Source organism: Camelus bactrianus, chromosome 19 (genome assembly GCF_048773025.1).
Source record: "Camelus bactrianus isolate YW-2024 breed Bactrian camel chromosome 19, ASM4877302v1, whole genome shotgun sequence".
Classification (NCBI taxonomy): Eukaryota; Metazoa; Chordata; class Mammalia; order Artiodactyla; family Camelidae; genus Camelus; species Camelus bactrianus.
Window position 1 is genome coordinate 47,641,602 of NC_133557.1, and position 13,992 is coordinate 47,655,593.

The 13,992-nt window shown below is 40.5% G+C and overlaps 1 long non-coding RNA gene across 2 annotated transcripts in view; it reads left to right on the forward strand.

Moving 5' to 3' along the window:
- LOC105069774 (uncharacterized) overlaps window positions 1-4,023 on the forward strand; it is a 58,149-nt gene extending 54,126 nt beyond the window's left edge. For both annotated transcript variants that reach the window (XR_012500514.1, XR_012500515.1), the window contains one exon: window positions 3,328-4,023. This is a non-coding gene — a long non-coding RNA (uncharacterized LOC105069774). The remainder of the gene's footprint in view (window positions 1-3,327) is intronic.
- The last annotated feature ends 9,969 nt before the right edge of the window (window positions 4,024-13,992 follow it).

Sequence of the window (13,992 nt, forward strand, 5' to 3'; positions counted from 1 at the left end):
ATGTCAGACTCCAATGGTAATTCAGTGAGTGCACATTAAAATGAAATAGTTTTCCACCTTTCAAATGACACAGCTCTGTTTATGAGGATGAAGTGCCAGTGGTCACCAATCCCATGCCTAGGCTATTGGATACTTTTTGTGAAGTATGGTTGATTTGTGTTCATTTCTGTTGTACTCTTCCAGCCTTCTTAGAAAGCAGTTTGTCAGTTCATATCAAGAGTCAAAAATATTCATATGCTTTAATCCATTAATTCAGCTTTGAAAAACTTTTAATCAGGAAGTATTTCAAAATGGCAGGGAAAAGTCAGTATGGATGTAAGTCACTGACATACTTTTATATATATATATATAATCTCAGCCAAAATATTCTTCCAAACCTTCACATAGCTGAATATTATGCAGCCATGAAAAAGTGTGTCCATGAAAATATTTTATGACATGTCAAAGTGTTATGCTTATGATAGGCTTGAGAATAAAATTAATATGTAAAATGATTTTTAATATGCAAACAATGCACATTTATGAAGGAATTATGTCTATAGGTAGAAGAATTTTTCTTATTTTTACTTTTTATTCATTTTCAGAGTTGGAGTCTTTTGATTGTAGGTGACAAAATCAATCTCCAATGGGTTTAAACAATAACCAGAAAATGGGGATGGATAGGATTTATTGGTCCCTGTAAATGAAAACCTCAGGTCTGAGGTCTGGCTTCAGTCAAGGAGAGATATTTTAGCCCAGATGATTTCAAGGGCTAGTTTTGTCCTGTCTTCCTTCTGTGTCCAAGGGTGTCCCAGCATGCTGCTTCTAGGCCCTCAGCATCCCAGATCACACATCCATCCAAGCCAAAAGAGGTATCTTTTGGCAGCTTCCTGTCTTGATAGAGGAAGCTCATCATTCACATGGGCACCAACACGTATCTCCTCACATAACAGTGGCTCTTACTGGGTCATTTGCCAATTCTCAAATCATGTGCGAGGCCAATAGAATGAAGGGTATTATTTGTCTTAAACCAACTAAGATCTACCTCTGGTGCTTCAGGAAGAGTGGGTCAATCGAGCTTAAATCACAGGACTAAAAAAAAAAAGGGAGGTTATTTATCCTAAAGCAAAATCTGGGTCCTCTTCTGAGACTGGGGACAGATCCAGGACAGCAGTTCTGTCCACTATTGAGTACTTTCAAATTTTCTTTAATGAGCAAATATTAAAGTTATGATCAGAAAAGATGATATGTAAGAAGAAACTTGAGGAAGGAGAGTGGAAAGCTTTCCTGTTTCCTAAGAAATATTGAACCCATTAAGTGCTTGGAAGAAAAATAGAAATGTGTCAAGTTTGTAAAAATTCTGAAATGAATTAGAATTGATTTCACAGACCATGTAGGAGGCAGTGCTATACAGTTAGTGTGTCTTTGGGCTCTTTGAGTATTTCAGTTCTTTCACTTAATAGTTGCTTCATTTAGGGCAAATTGCATCATCTCCACGTGGCTCTATTTCCTCATCTGTAAAAGAGATATAATATTACCTTCTCCACAGGGTGATTGTGAGAATTTAGAAAAATAGATGTGTGCTGAAGCAATAGTAAGCATTTAAAGACTCTTAACTCTTATGATTACTTAATACATAATTAAAACATTATTATGCAGACTTTTTAAAATTACATACTATTTAAATGACCTATATGTGCTGTACAAGAAAGGAAGGCTCAATATACCTTCTAAAATACATTTTTCTCAGCCTTAAATAATTTTTACATTTAATCACACACACACCAAAAAGTTATTCCTTTCAAAAGCATGAAACCTTAACTGTGAAGAAAAGGATAATGAAAGAGAGTAGAGGAGGAAATAAAATGCTTTCTTTACAAACTGATGGCTTAAAAACTAAGAAAAACACTTTTTTAACACTTTGGTCACCATATTCATAGCTAATGCTTAGGTAGAGTTTTTCACATGCCTGTGGTTAATGTTCTGTTTTCACCTGTAGTAAATCATTGACTCATCACAATAATCCTATAAATTGCTATTATTATCCCCCCATTATATGGGTGAGGAGATTGAAGTCCCTAGAGGTTAAGAAATTTGCACAAGGCCCCACAGCTAGCATCGGAGCTGGGATCCAGATGCAGGAGTGTGGCTCCAGGAGGGGTTGTAAACACTCCCTCTGCTCTCCCCTGCAGGTGCAAGCCAGCATCCCGCTATTACTGTAAATAACATGATGTGCTTCACTTAGTCTTGAAATTCACATTCTTTGTAGCTTTCTCTCTGGGGCAGCCATCAGGAGCAGCCAGGGACACTGAGTACATGCTTCTGGACTATGACCAAGAAGGTAGATGGAAGGAAAACAGTTTAAAAATGGGATCTTTAATGTGCATTCTTCAGTGGCCAGAAAAATCCTGCCTAGTGAGGAACTGAAACCCTATCAGCCACATGCAAATTATGCTTCAGACACCCCCGTTGCCCTTGGGTCCACATAGTCAGAACTACAATGGATCAGGGATATGAATCTTGTGCAAATGCAGGGAGTATGAATACCTGCCATTTTAAGATTTCAAGGAATATGAAAAGCATGTGAAGCTTTCATCACCAGAGACATGCTGTCACTTCCAGTATTTCCCTCAGGGCGTGTCCACAGCTTCACTGGTCGTATTCAGAATGAAGATGACATCTAGCACCTGCTGACACCTGAATCAGTGAAATTTTCTCCCTTTAAAGGAAGCATATCCCCTTCAAGTGTTACAACTAATTCATAACCTAAGTAATTCTATAGATGTAGGAGGGATATTTTCATTTGTTCTGCTATCACAGACTTGTCTCCAAAAGAACATGCCACCAGTTACTCCATTTTCATCCATTTAAAGATATACTTAACAGGCTTCCTTCTTTAGTGCAGTTTTAGGTTTACAGAAAAAATTCACAGCAAGTTGCTCCGTGTTTTGTTTGTTTTCTTCAATAGTCCTAACTTCCTGCCGTTCAGGGAGACAAGAGACTATCATTTAGCAGGATGTTCAAAAGTAGTTTTCTGTCAACTTAGACCTGACAGAGGACACTTCTTGCCCATTGGATACTGTTGTGCTTATTAATTTTAAGGAACAGCTGACTATATTTTTTTGCCTTGTGGGATATTGTGTTCATAGTGGGAGAAACTCTTACAACAGTGTGTACACTTGGAATTAACATAGTAGCTATGCTAAAGAATTCAAAACAGCTTAAATGAAAACAGTGTGAATTGTGTATATATATACATATTTACTGTGTTAACTCATGTATCCATGGCTTTGATTAGGGTCTCAAAGCCGTTCACAGTTTTACAGACTTAACTTTTATTTATTCTAGCTGCAGAGCTCCCAAGGACCAGACTGACTATGAGAACAACCTAGCCATGGAGGTGTTCTTGTTCCAGATTGTCAACTACTACTCCTCGTGTTTCTACATCATATTCTTTAAGGGTAGATTTGTGACTTATCCAGGAGATCTGGTGTATTGGTTGTGAAAATACAGAAATTAAGAGGTGTGAATACAGCTTTGTGTTCTGACAGTGTAACCTGTCTCATGTTTTCTCTTAGTTGCCCAATGAAAAATGTCTCTACTCTCTGTTCCTTAGATTTTTTAGGCATAAAATAATCAGTTTATTTCATGTTAGAGCTATCTAAAATTTAAATGAGATTTTCTTTCTAATATTCCAGTGTGACCCAGGTGGCTATCTCCTTGAACTGATGACACAGCTGACAATAATAATGGGAGGACATTCAATCTGGAATAACATACAAGAGGTGTTACTTCCGGGAGTACTAAGTCATGTGATCTTGTACTGAGAACAGCCCACCCATCCAAGTCATTTTCCTGAGTGCCCATCTCTAAAACAGGGGAGACTCTCTGCTTATTAAAGCTCTCCAGATAAGATGATCCAGTCAACAGTGTAAATGTACCTGCTGTTTAATAATTATGCTTAAATACCTTTTTTTTATGTTTAACTTAAATCCCCAAGTGCTATAGTTTCTGCTTATTAGCCCATCACTGCAGGCTGACTGATCAGAGCCCTTTGAGAGATGGCCCTTTTTGGGGCCGTGAACTAAGTTTTCCCACAAATTCCCACAAATTTTTCCTCCTTTTGTACAATCATTTAAAAATCCATAACAGGAATTTGTTGAGTGCCTAGTATGTGCTAGTCACTATATTAAGTGTTGTACATATTTGTGTGTGTGTGTGTGTGTGTGTGTGTACAATTTAATCACCCAAACAACCCTTATTCTTATCTTCCTTTTGCAAATGAAGATCCTGTGGCTTGAAGAGGGTAAATGATTTGCCCAAGCTCTCATTGTCAATAAGAGACTACCGTGGGATTCAGATGTAAGACCCTATCTCTCTGAATCCATGTTCTTCTAAGAACAGAGGCTCTCTTGGGATCCTAAGGCACAGGGTTACATAATGTTTTAAGAGACACTTGCCTAAAATAATAACTACAGAGGTTTTGACTTACTGTTCTCTTCCTAATAGTGAGAAAATCAGATGTTAGCTAAGGTCACACTGTCCTTTTGATTTTCACATAAGCCCAATCCTATATCAAAGTGGACAGTCCAGGGTTATCTGCAATTTCTGCACATTTCAAGGAGCTTACTGTATTCACCTTCTGTTGCTGCTGTAACAAGTATCCCCAAACGTCATGGTAGAAGGAAGAAAAAAGAAAATGTCTCCACTAAACAACACAAGTTTAACCTCATAGTGTTCGTGAACGCAGAAGCCTGCTGAAGTCAAAGTGTTGGCAGGGCTGTTTCTGAAGGCCCCAGGGGAACCTGTATCTTTGCCTTTTCTGGCTTCCAGAGGCCACCTGTGTCTTTTGGCCTGTGACCCCTTTTCTCTCTCTCAACGTCAGCACGGTTGTGTGCCTCTGACTCTGATTCTGTGGTCACATCTCCTCTTCTCTCTCCCCTCTTCTGCCTCCCTCTTCCTCCTTTAATGACCCTGGTGATTACACTGGGCCCACCTCTGTAATCCAGCTCATCTCTTTTAGAGTCAGCTGGCTAGCAACCTTAACCGCATCTGCAACCATGGCCCTCCTTTGCCAGGGAATCTGACCTCTTCATATGTTCTGGGGATTAGGACAATGACATCTTTGGGGGGGACAATTTTTCTGCCTACCACACTAACTTTTTAAGATAATTTCTGGCTTTGAGTTTCTGTTGTCATGAAACTGTTGATCTCTCTTCTGTCTTGCCTTCCACACCAGCATTCTGCTCCTGGCCAACCTAACTGCAGAGCTCACCCCTGTCTGTGGTGTCGCCCAAAACCACTTACACAAGCAGGCCTTACTGATGTTTGGAGCATAAAGGAGAAACTCAAACAACTTGAATTTTGAAATAAAAAACCTCCATCATTTTAAAATCTTCCATGACACAATAAAAAAATTTATTTTTTTAAACTGTTTTCTAATTTTTAAACTACTTTAAACTTTATTACTTTTTTAAAACTTTACTTTTTTTCTTATCATCCTTCATTGTAGGGTGCAGAAACCTGCTATTCTGCCCACCATATCCAAATTCCCTTTTATTGTTTCTCCTCTCTTCCCTAATCTTCCTTGTCTCTCCCTTATTACCAAGTTTCTCTCCATTCTCTTTATAGAGCAGTTAAATTCTTTTTTCTTTCTTTCTTTCTTTCTGTTTTTGCAGAGTGAACACCTTTGGGTGTCAGTGTGTCCTTCCACATTTCTTCACAAGGGCTTCATCTTTCAGCTTCAGTATGGATTACCGGGGTCTATCTCTAAACAAAGGCATTTCCCTTGTCCTCCAGCTCATCACACCCCTCAAAAAAAAAAAAAAAAGATTCTGATCTTCACTGTGAAATGAATCTTTTTTTTTCCCTACTGTGCAGTAGACAACTCTTATACTGAGCTCACAGTCAGATTTTTCCAGAGGAGTAAAAGTAGGTCATGTGCAAATAATACTATTTTTCTCTGTGAAAAGAAATAGATGAGATAGAGGAAATACTTAATTCAGATTACTCAAGAGCATTTCCTGAAGGAAATAGGTTAATTATTTAACACTAAATTTTGTTGACTCTGGTTATCAGTGAGGTAATTTTACCAATCAAGGAGAAAGATATATTTCCTAAATTGGTACTGAGCAATTCATGTGAAAAGAAACTTGCTCTCATGAACAAGTTTTAAGTAAAGGATGTATTATAGTATCTGTGGTTTGTTTATTTTAAGTAAGCACATTGTTGTAGGTTCCAGTGAGCTGAACTTTGCCTCCATGTATTTCTACTATAGACTAAAATATTTAGGGAATATATTTTGAATTATGTTTCCCTTGTTTGAAAACCAGGAATGCTGAATGGTAGCCAAGTTCGAGGGTGGCTTGTGTTTCCTCACTGCCTCTTCTCTTTGTATAAGGTGCCAGTTTCCTTCTTAAATTTTCATATAAAATCCTAACATACCAAAGATCTATCAATTACTCTTGCTGTGCCAAAACTATACCCATCCTCAAAAATACATAGGAAGGGAAAAGAAAACTTATCAAAGTTAGCGACTATTTTCATGCTATTTAAATATGTCTAAAGGAACATAATGAAATGAATTTCACCATAACTCACCTGCCTCCACCCCCCAATTCCATGTGGCGTTCTTGAGTAGAATTCTGGGAGTAAATGAAGGAAAGTGATGCCGTGATCCAGGCTCCCTCTGGGGTCTCCCCAGCACTTGGATCGGCACCTGGTATATAGTAGGTCTCAGTCTGAGCCAGCTGAGTGAGTGAGTGACTCACAGGCATCGAATGCATAAGAGTAGTGAATTAACAGCATTGTTTGTAGGACTCAGAGAATAAGCTGAGAGTCCTGTGGCCTTCCCAGCCTCACATACTTTTTTGATATTGGGGTCATTTCTGGGAATTTTATTCTGTGCTTGACAAAAGGCTAGTACAAGTTCCAGCAACTTGCCCTGGAGAAATTTTATGATAAAATATTAAGAAAAATAGTTAAATGCCCAAAATGGCTTAGCATTGTCCTTTGGTGTTTAGATAATTTATGGCTGTAATTTTCTTACTTTATATGTTTTCTACATTTTCCACTGTGGGTATGCACTAGTATATAATAAGAAAAAGCAAATGTTTAAAAGAGAAAATCTCTCTTCTCCAGATATGATTTGGCTAGAGGATGAGTCAGAGACATATAATAAGAGAATCTTAAATATAGGTGTCCCTCATTCACTCTTTAAATTCAGGAACAGGAAACTCAGGAATGAAATAGATTCAGAGAATCAAAGATACTTCTATTCAAGATTAGCAAGTGGGGGTGTCCTCAAAAGAATTAGTGATTTTCTATAGTGCAGAGATTAAATGTGATAATGAAGGTACCAAGACAGCATGAGGTAGAAAGTACCAGGTGGCAAGTACTTAGTAAAGGGCAACTTACTATGATTATGCTAATATGTGTAGTCAATTCCCAAGCAAATGATTGTGTAACCCCTGCTAGAGGGAGAAAGCTTCCAGCCTTGGCTGGAGAGGGGGGTGGATCCAGTGTCTGTATTTTTTAAAATGTCTACAGGTGCTTCTCCTGTGCAAATTGATATTGCTGCATGAGAACCATAGCCCAACAGAAAACCCAAAAGACCGAGGACAATGATGGGTAGACGACAGCCCAAGCTTTTCTGCCAAAGATGAGTGGTTCCACTCAGGAAGACTTAGCAAGAGGCTCAGAGTCTTAGCTAAGGACAAGCAAGTTGGGACTTCTAATAGGACCTAATGCCATTCGCGGGGGAGGGCAGTTCAACACAAGAAGGGAGCGCCAGATGAGTTAGCATGGAAGTTCCATCCTGGATCCAAACCGTGATGGATTTGGGACACAGAGGGTAAAAACCCTGTTTCCCTGGGGCATGGACCGGATTCCACAAGAGGCTGAGACAGGAAGTATGAGGTAGAGAAAAATTCCCCCAGGAGAATCCCGAGTCTGGGTGCCAGGAAGGGTGATGGACGAGCGTGGTCCCAGCGTCCCAGCTCCACCTGCACCGCAGCATTCCTATTGGCTGTGGAGCTGTGATCTCCTGGCTAAAACTCAGACCTGGCTGCAGTGCTCCAGGCTGTGGCCTGGGGAGCGGCTTCAGCAGCAGGCTGTCCCCCACAATCTCATTGGTGCTGCAGTGACCACCACCCCTGTGTCCATGATGTCCCCAAGCCAAGGGTCTAAGTGACTTCAGCCCTATTTACAGGTGGCCACAGCCAGTTGGCCTGTGCTGCTCAAAAGGAAGACCCCGCATGGGGTTTTGATGTGTTAGGGGGTTTTCTAATACGTGGCCTGCTTTGAATCATTTCATCCTGACAGCAGCCTAGGCAGTGGAAGTTTCATCTCCCCATTTTATTTCAACAATTTTTTTGTTGAAAGTATAGTTGGTTTACAATATTGTGTTAATTCTTGGTGTACAGCATAGTGATTCAGTTATACATCCTTTTCATATTCTATTTCACTATAGGTTATTACAAGTTATTGAATGTAGTTCCCTGTGCTATACAGTAGGACCTTGTTGTTTGATGCAAAAATTACTAAACAAAGTATTTGCAGACTAAACCTAGCCATGTATATGACAGAGTTGAGTTTATCTCAGGATTTAAAAGTGGTTTTGATCTCCAGGATCTCTTTATCAATTTATCATAAGTAAAGAGCCTGTGGACCCCTTCTCAGAAAAATGTTTTAAAATCATAAGATTTAGAGAATAAATAAGGAAGATAATTATACTGAAAAGCAGATATCAAGATATAGAAATGGACATTTGTGATACAGTAACATCTGAATTTTTGGAAGAAGTGTTGAATAATAGGATCCAGTGGTGGGTCTACTAACCGCAACTTTCTGCCACAGAAGTGAGTGCAAATCATCTTCTGAGATCTGCAACAATTGCATTTTGAATGTAAATAAAGTTAAGTAACAAATAAGCCATGAAGTGTGGATTCAGATTCAGGGGTATCACGAGTCTGTATCCCCAACAATTCCCAGAGCTCCCTGCTCTTCCCCTAATGTCATTGAAAGAAGCGGGGAAAGTTTGTGAAGTGAAGGGTATGTTCTATTGCAAAGAAATCTCGTAGCAAACCTGAGAGCATGGCCAGTGAAAGGTTAACGCTGAGATCAGAGGCACTGTGAAACCTAGCAGGGGCAGCTCTTTACAAGTGAAATCATATACTCTGTGTATGTCCATGTGTGTGTGTGCATACAGACGTGTGTCCATGTACAGGGTATACACCTGCCTTTTGTGTGAATCCTCCTCATTGTCTAAATTTGAAATCCATCCGAAAGTGCAGTGCAGTCAGCCGAAGCTCTGCCAGACGCTAAGTTGTCTGTTGTTGCTCTGTCTCTTCTGCTGAACTCCATGAGTAAACCATATGCCAGCTGTTACTTTCAGGGACAACAGCTCTGTAGGCTACAGGTGCGAGCCTTGTTTCACTGCCAACTCCGAATTCATTTCAGGACAAATTGCCATTTGAAAAAAGGGGAAGCATTCAGTTGGCCCACAAGACTCTGAGTGAAGAAAAAAGATAAGCTTACAGACAGCTCTGTGGGACACCATCCAGGAGGGGGCAGAGCACTGGGCTGCGAGTCGAGGCTGTGTTTCTTCCAAGCTCTGCACTGACTTTGAGGCGGCATGTCACTTCTTTGGCCATTGATTTTTTAAGCTTAAATTAGGGTCTTGGACCTGTTTGATCCAAAATTTAGAGTATCACTTTTCTGCTTGGTGACCCTCCATGGCTCCCCAATTCCTTCAGAGGGAAAAATGCCCACATCCTCACTGTGATCTCTTAGGCTCCACCCCCAAAACCATCACTTATTTCCTGTTCACTCTGGCTCACACCAGCCTCCATGCTGTCTGTCCAGCGTGAGGGACCTCCAGGCCTGGGATCACTGTTCCCTCTGCCCCTCCTCTGCCCGCCCCTTTGCCTCCTTCTTTGCCTTATTCAAAGGTCACTGCCCCATCCCCACTCCTCCCTACCACACATTCCTCGCCCTCCTTTATTTTCCTCCACAGCACTTATCACCAGCTCCCAGACCCTGTCTTTCTTTCTTTTACTTATTTTCTCTGACGATTTTCAGACTGGAAAGGCCATGGTGGATAATAGCAGAGAAATGGGGGGAAAACAGACAAATGAGGGAAGGTATCTTCTAAAAGCTAAAATGCCAACCTGAAAAGGAGGTAGGAGATAAAGTAGTAGTCATTACAGTTTTGGAAAACCCAGCTACGTAGTCAGGACTAGTTTTCACAATAGTTGGGGGTAGGGAGGCAGTAATAAAAAGAAATTTATCCTGAAAACAAGAAATTAAATTCTTGGGAAGATGATCTGTTCAGCTTGAAATGTCAGTAATACTTTTATGACCTTGGTCTGATAATATCCTGCCTTATAATTTGATCTGTTTGGCAGCTGGGTCATGAATCTAGTGGTGTCATAGTTTCGGGAGCAGAACAGACCACCCCATGATGGGAATGGGACTACCATCTGCAGCCCATGGGCAAACATGGGTTATTTTATGAATACCTTGAAATGAGTAAGTCATCAGTGGAGATTTCGATGCTGTCGGTTATACTAGAGTATGTTTTGGGTCTCAGAAGCATCGGTTACTGAGCCAAACAATGACCTAGCATACAAAAACGGAGCCCGCTTTTCTCCATTAGATACAATTATGCAGTCAGGCTTTCAAATAAGGTGCTTGTGTGTATCTGTGTCAATATTCCTTTTGTACAAAGCTGAAGATTTACTGCCAAGAATGAAATGGAATATTCATTCAGGTACGTCTCCACCATTAATTCTCAGAGTTTTCTGGTCATGTGTCTAAGGATGAACTCAGAACCGTTACTAGATGTGACTCAGCTCAGGCTGTAGCCCGTGTGGCACAGCTGTTGGCTGATATCCTTCTAAACAGAGTCATGTGAGCCAGCCAGCCTGTGCAGGAAGCCCGCAAGAGCATCCTGCCTCATGTCAGCAAGGTTCACATGGTCACCCCTTCCACATCTCACACCTGCCTTTGACATTTTTCCTATTTCTTCTGGCCGATGGTTTCTGACTGGTTCCTTGAGTGACCTCATGACAAATCACTGGCTTGAATTCAGGATGAATTTGCTGATCTGTAACATCGGTTGAGCACAGATCCCCTCCTTCTCCAATGTCTTTGTCCATTTGTGTGCATTTGCTTGGGCTCTGTTTCCCTTTGGTTGAACTTGGTTTTGAGATCTCGGTTGCCTTTAAATGGTTGCATCTCAAAATAGATTTCCATAGGAAACATCATCTTTTCTATTATGCACGGTGCGCTTTTATGTACTAGAAGGCTGATGATGTGCCCGTTTTGTATCTGAGCCCTTTCAGCTCATCACTGCCTTAAATTAGTTTTTTTTTTTTTTTTTAAGCTTAGGAGAACAGGAAAGGATTTTGGTCAATTGGCTTTGCATTTAAGCATGGGGGTTCATGTTTGCAAAGACACCCCTTTGTGCTTCCTGTTTATAAGTCTACAGATAGAGGGAGTTTTTTCTTTTTTCCTAAATCACATTCTATATATAAAATAATTGCTTTTAAAAATATACATTATACATGGAAATGCATCTAGTTCCTTCAGTGAGTGAAAGGTCATCTTGTGGCATCTTCAGTCAGTGATGCTTTGTGGCCTGGTGTCTGATTTGAGTTTCATTTTTGCTTTTGTTGTGTTTCGTGACCAGGTTCCATTAAGGGTGCAGCTGCAGTCCCTGGTGTAGAAGAAATGTTCATTTATTCTGCTTATTTTCAAAAGGACCATAAGCCAAAGACCTGTTATTCCAAAATGAGTCATAATTGTAAATATTTCTTATTGGGGCTATTATCAGCATTAATAATAACAACAACATTCTGGGGGCAGCATATCATTAGTTATTTTAACACACACAAAAAAGCCTTGGAAAAAAGTTATTATTCTAGTTAAGTCAAATAAAGGGCGTTGAACGAAAAAGTTGTACGTTTTGGGGAGAAATTGATAAGACTTTTAGAACTTTATAGTCTCATTAAAATCCCAATTAAATAATTCAGCCTCCCCCTACCCTGCAAAAAAGGATGGAGTAACAGCTTTTCTAGAGAGATTTTTCAGATTTATTAGTTTTCCTATTATCTAAATAAACCCTAATGAATTAGAAAAAATAATCCATTTCTGAGAGTAGGCAGTCTGTTATTCTGTATTCAACACTGGAGTGAAACCTATTTTTTGTTCTTTTGGTTCATGGGAGATAGAATTTCCAAGTGCTGTTTGAATTATTTTTGTTCCTCTAAAATAAAATGCCTTTGATGTTGATCTCCTGACCACAGTTTCCTCCTCCCAGTTTTCCCCGTGATCATTAATGACACCTCACCTGCCTTTTTAGTTATGTCTTTTAGCTGCTTAAGGGGAACAGCTTCTGACAGATGACCCTGGAGCCCTCTACCTATGCTATTTTGGGCCTTGCACCCAGCCACCAACCCTAGTCTCCTTCACCTGAAGTACCTTTCTCTGCTTTTCTGCCTGGAAGGATTCTTGCCACACCTTAGCAGGAACCCCTCCACTTTTTAAAGATTTTCTGCTCTCCTCTCTAGGCATTAATTGCACTTGATTCTTGTCTTGATGGTGTGTGATCGTGTCCGTGTCCATTGTGTTCCCAGGCTGGACTGATCCTGTTGGAGGCAGTAGTCAGGCTTTGCATGTTCCCGTCCTTGTCCGGAGCACCACAGCCTGGACCCTGGTTCTCATACGTGTTTAAGTGACTTGAGTTTGGAGTTTCAATACACTCACATACAACTGTTAGATGAGTTTGAGGTAACAATTCTCCCACGGTCCCCACAAGGTTCTATATGGCATATGTTTTTTTCTGAATGAAATTTCTCTTTTATTTGTTTTAGTGAATTCCCCACTGTGTTTTGAGATTATTAGAGTAACCCTGAGGTGTTAACCAAAATAGCTCTCCCCCCACCAGCAAATGATCCTGCCATCTGAGAACTCAGACATGGGACATAAGAGAAATAATCTATCAGTCTTAAAATCTGGAAGCCATAAGATACTGTTTTGTACTTAGAGCACCCACAGCACAAACAACAGTCTCTCAAGAATTTGGCGATGCCTTCCCAGAGGGCGGATGCCATAAGTGAAATGCAGTGAGTGATGAAGTGAGAACTCTTTGTCTCTGGTACTGCCTTTTCCACCCTTGCTGTGTTAACTTGATATTATTATATTATATTATATTCTCCATTTAATTTACTGCAGTTAATATCAGTTATTCTTCAACATCTCCTTTCACCCACCCCCTTCGTTCCCTCTCTCTCCAGTGCTATCCCACCCACGCCTCTCCTGCGCTCTCCAGGACCAGGCCTGTATCCCCCACACCCTCACCTCTGCTCTGTCTGCCCACCATCTGCACTGACATTTCCTTGTCTCCACAGAATGAACTTTCCAAAATGGCAGCTGAGCAACTGGGGGGGGGGATTTTAGACCTCTCATCTCTTTACTCATTCATTTATCCATTCAACAAACATTGAGTACCTGCTATGCCAAACACTGTATCAACTGCTGGGGAGACCAAGACAGGTAAGATTTGGTGTCTGAACTCCCCAGTCCAGGAGAGATATGGTGAGTAGTTGATGGATTGCTAGGCAGGTGAACACAAATTGGACTTCCTAGAGCTAGAGATATTTGAACTGAATTTTGAAAGGTGAATGGAAGTTAGCTCTCTAACGTGTGGTAGAGGGAGTGGACACTTCATGCAGAGAGGTAGAGACATATAAGAGTACACGGGCATGAAGCAGCTTGGCCAGACTGAAGAACAAGTAGGGCTAGAACAAAGTATCCATAGGTGGGAATATCAGGTACACAAGGCCTCTTTCACAATGGGTATCCTTTATGTATCCTTAAAGAAACAAGGATATATTGGAATATTTGTAAACAAGAGAATTGCATAATGTTTATGTTGAAGAAGATCTGGCTATTCTGGCAGCAGAAAGGAAGATGATATTTTGGGGGGAGGCCCATGTTTGGGGGGAGGAT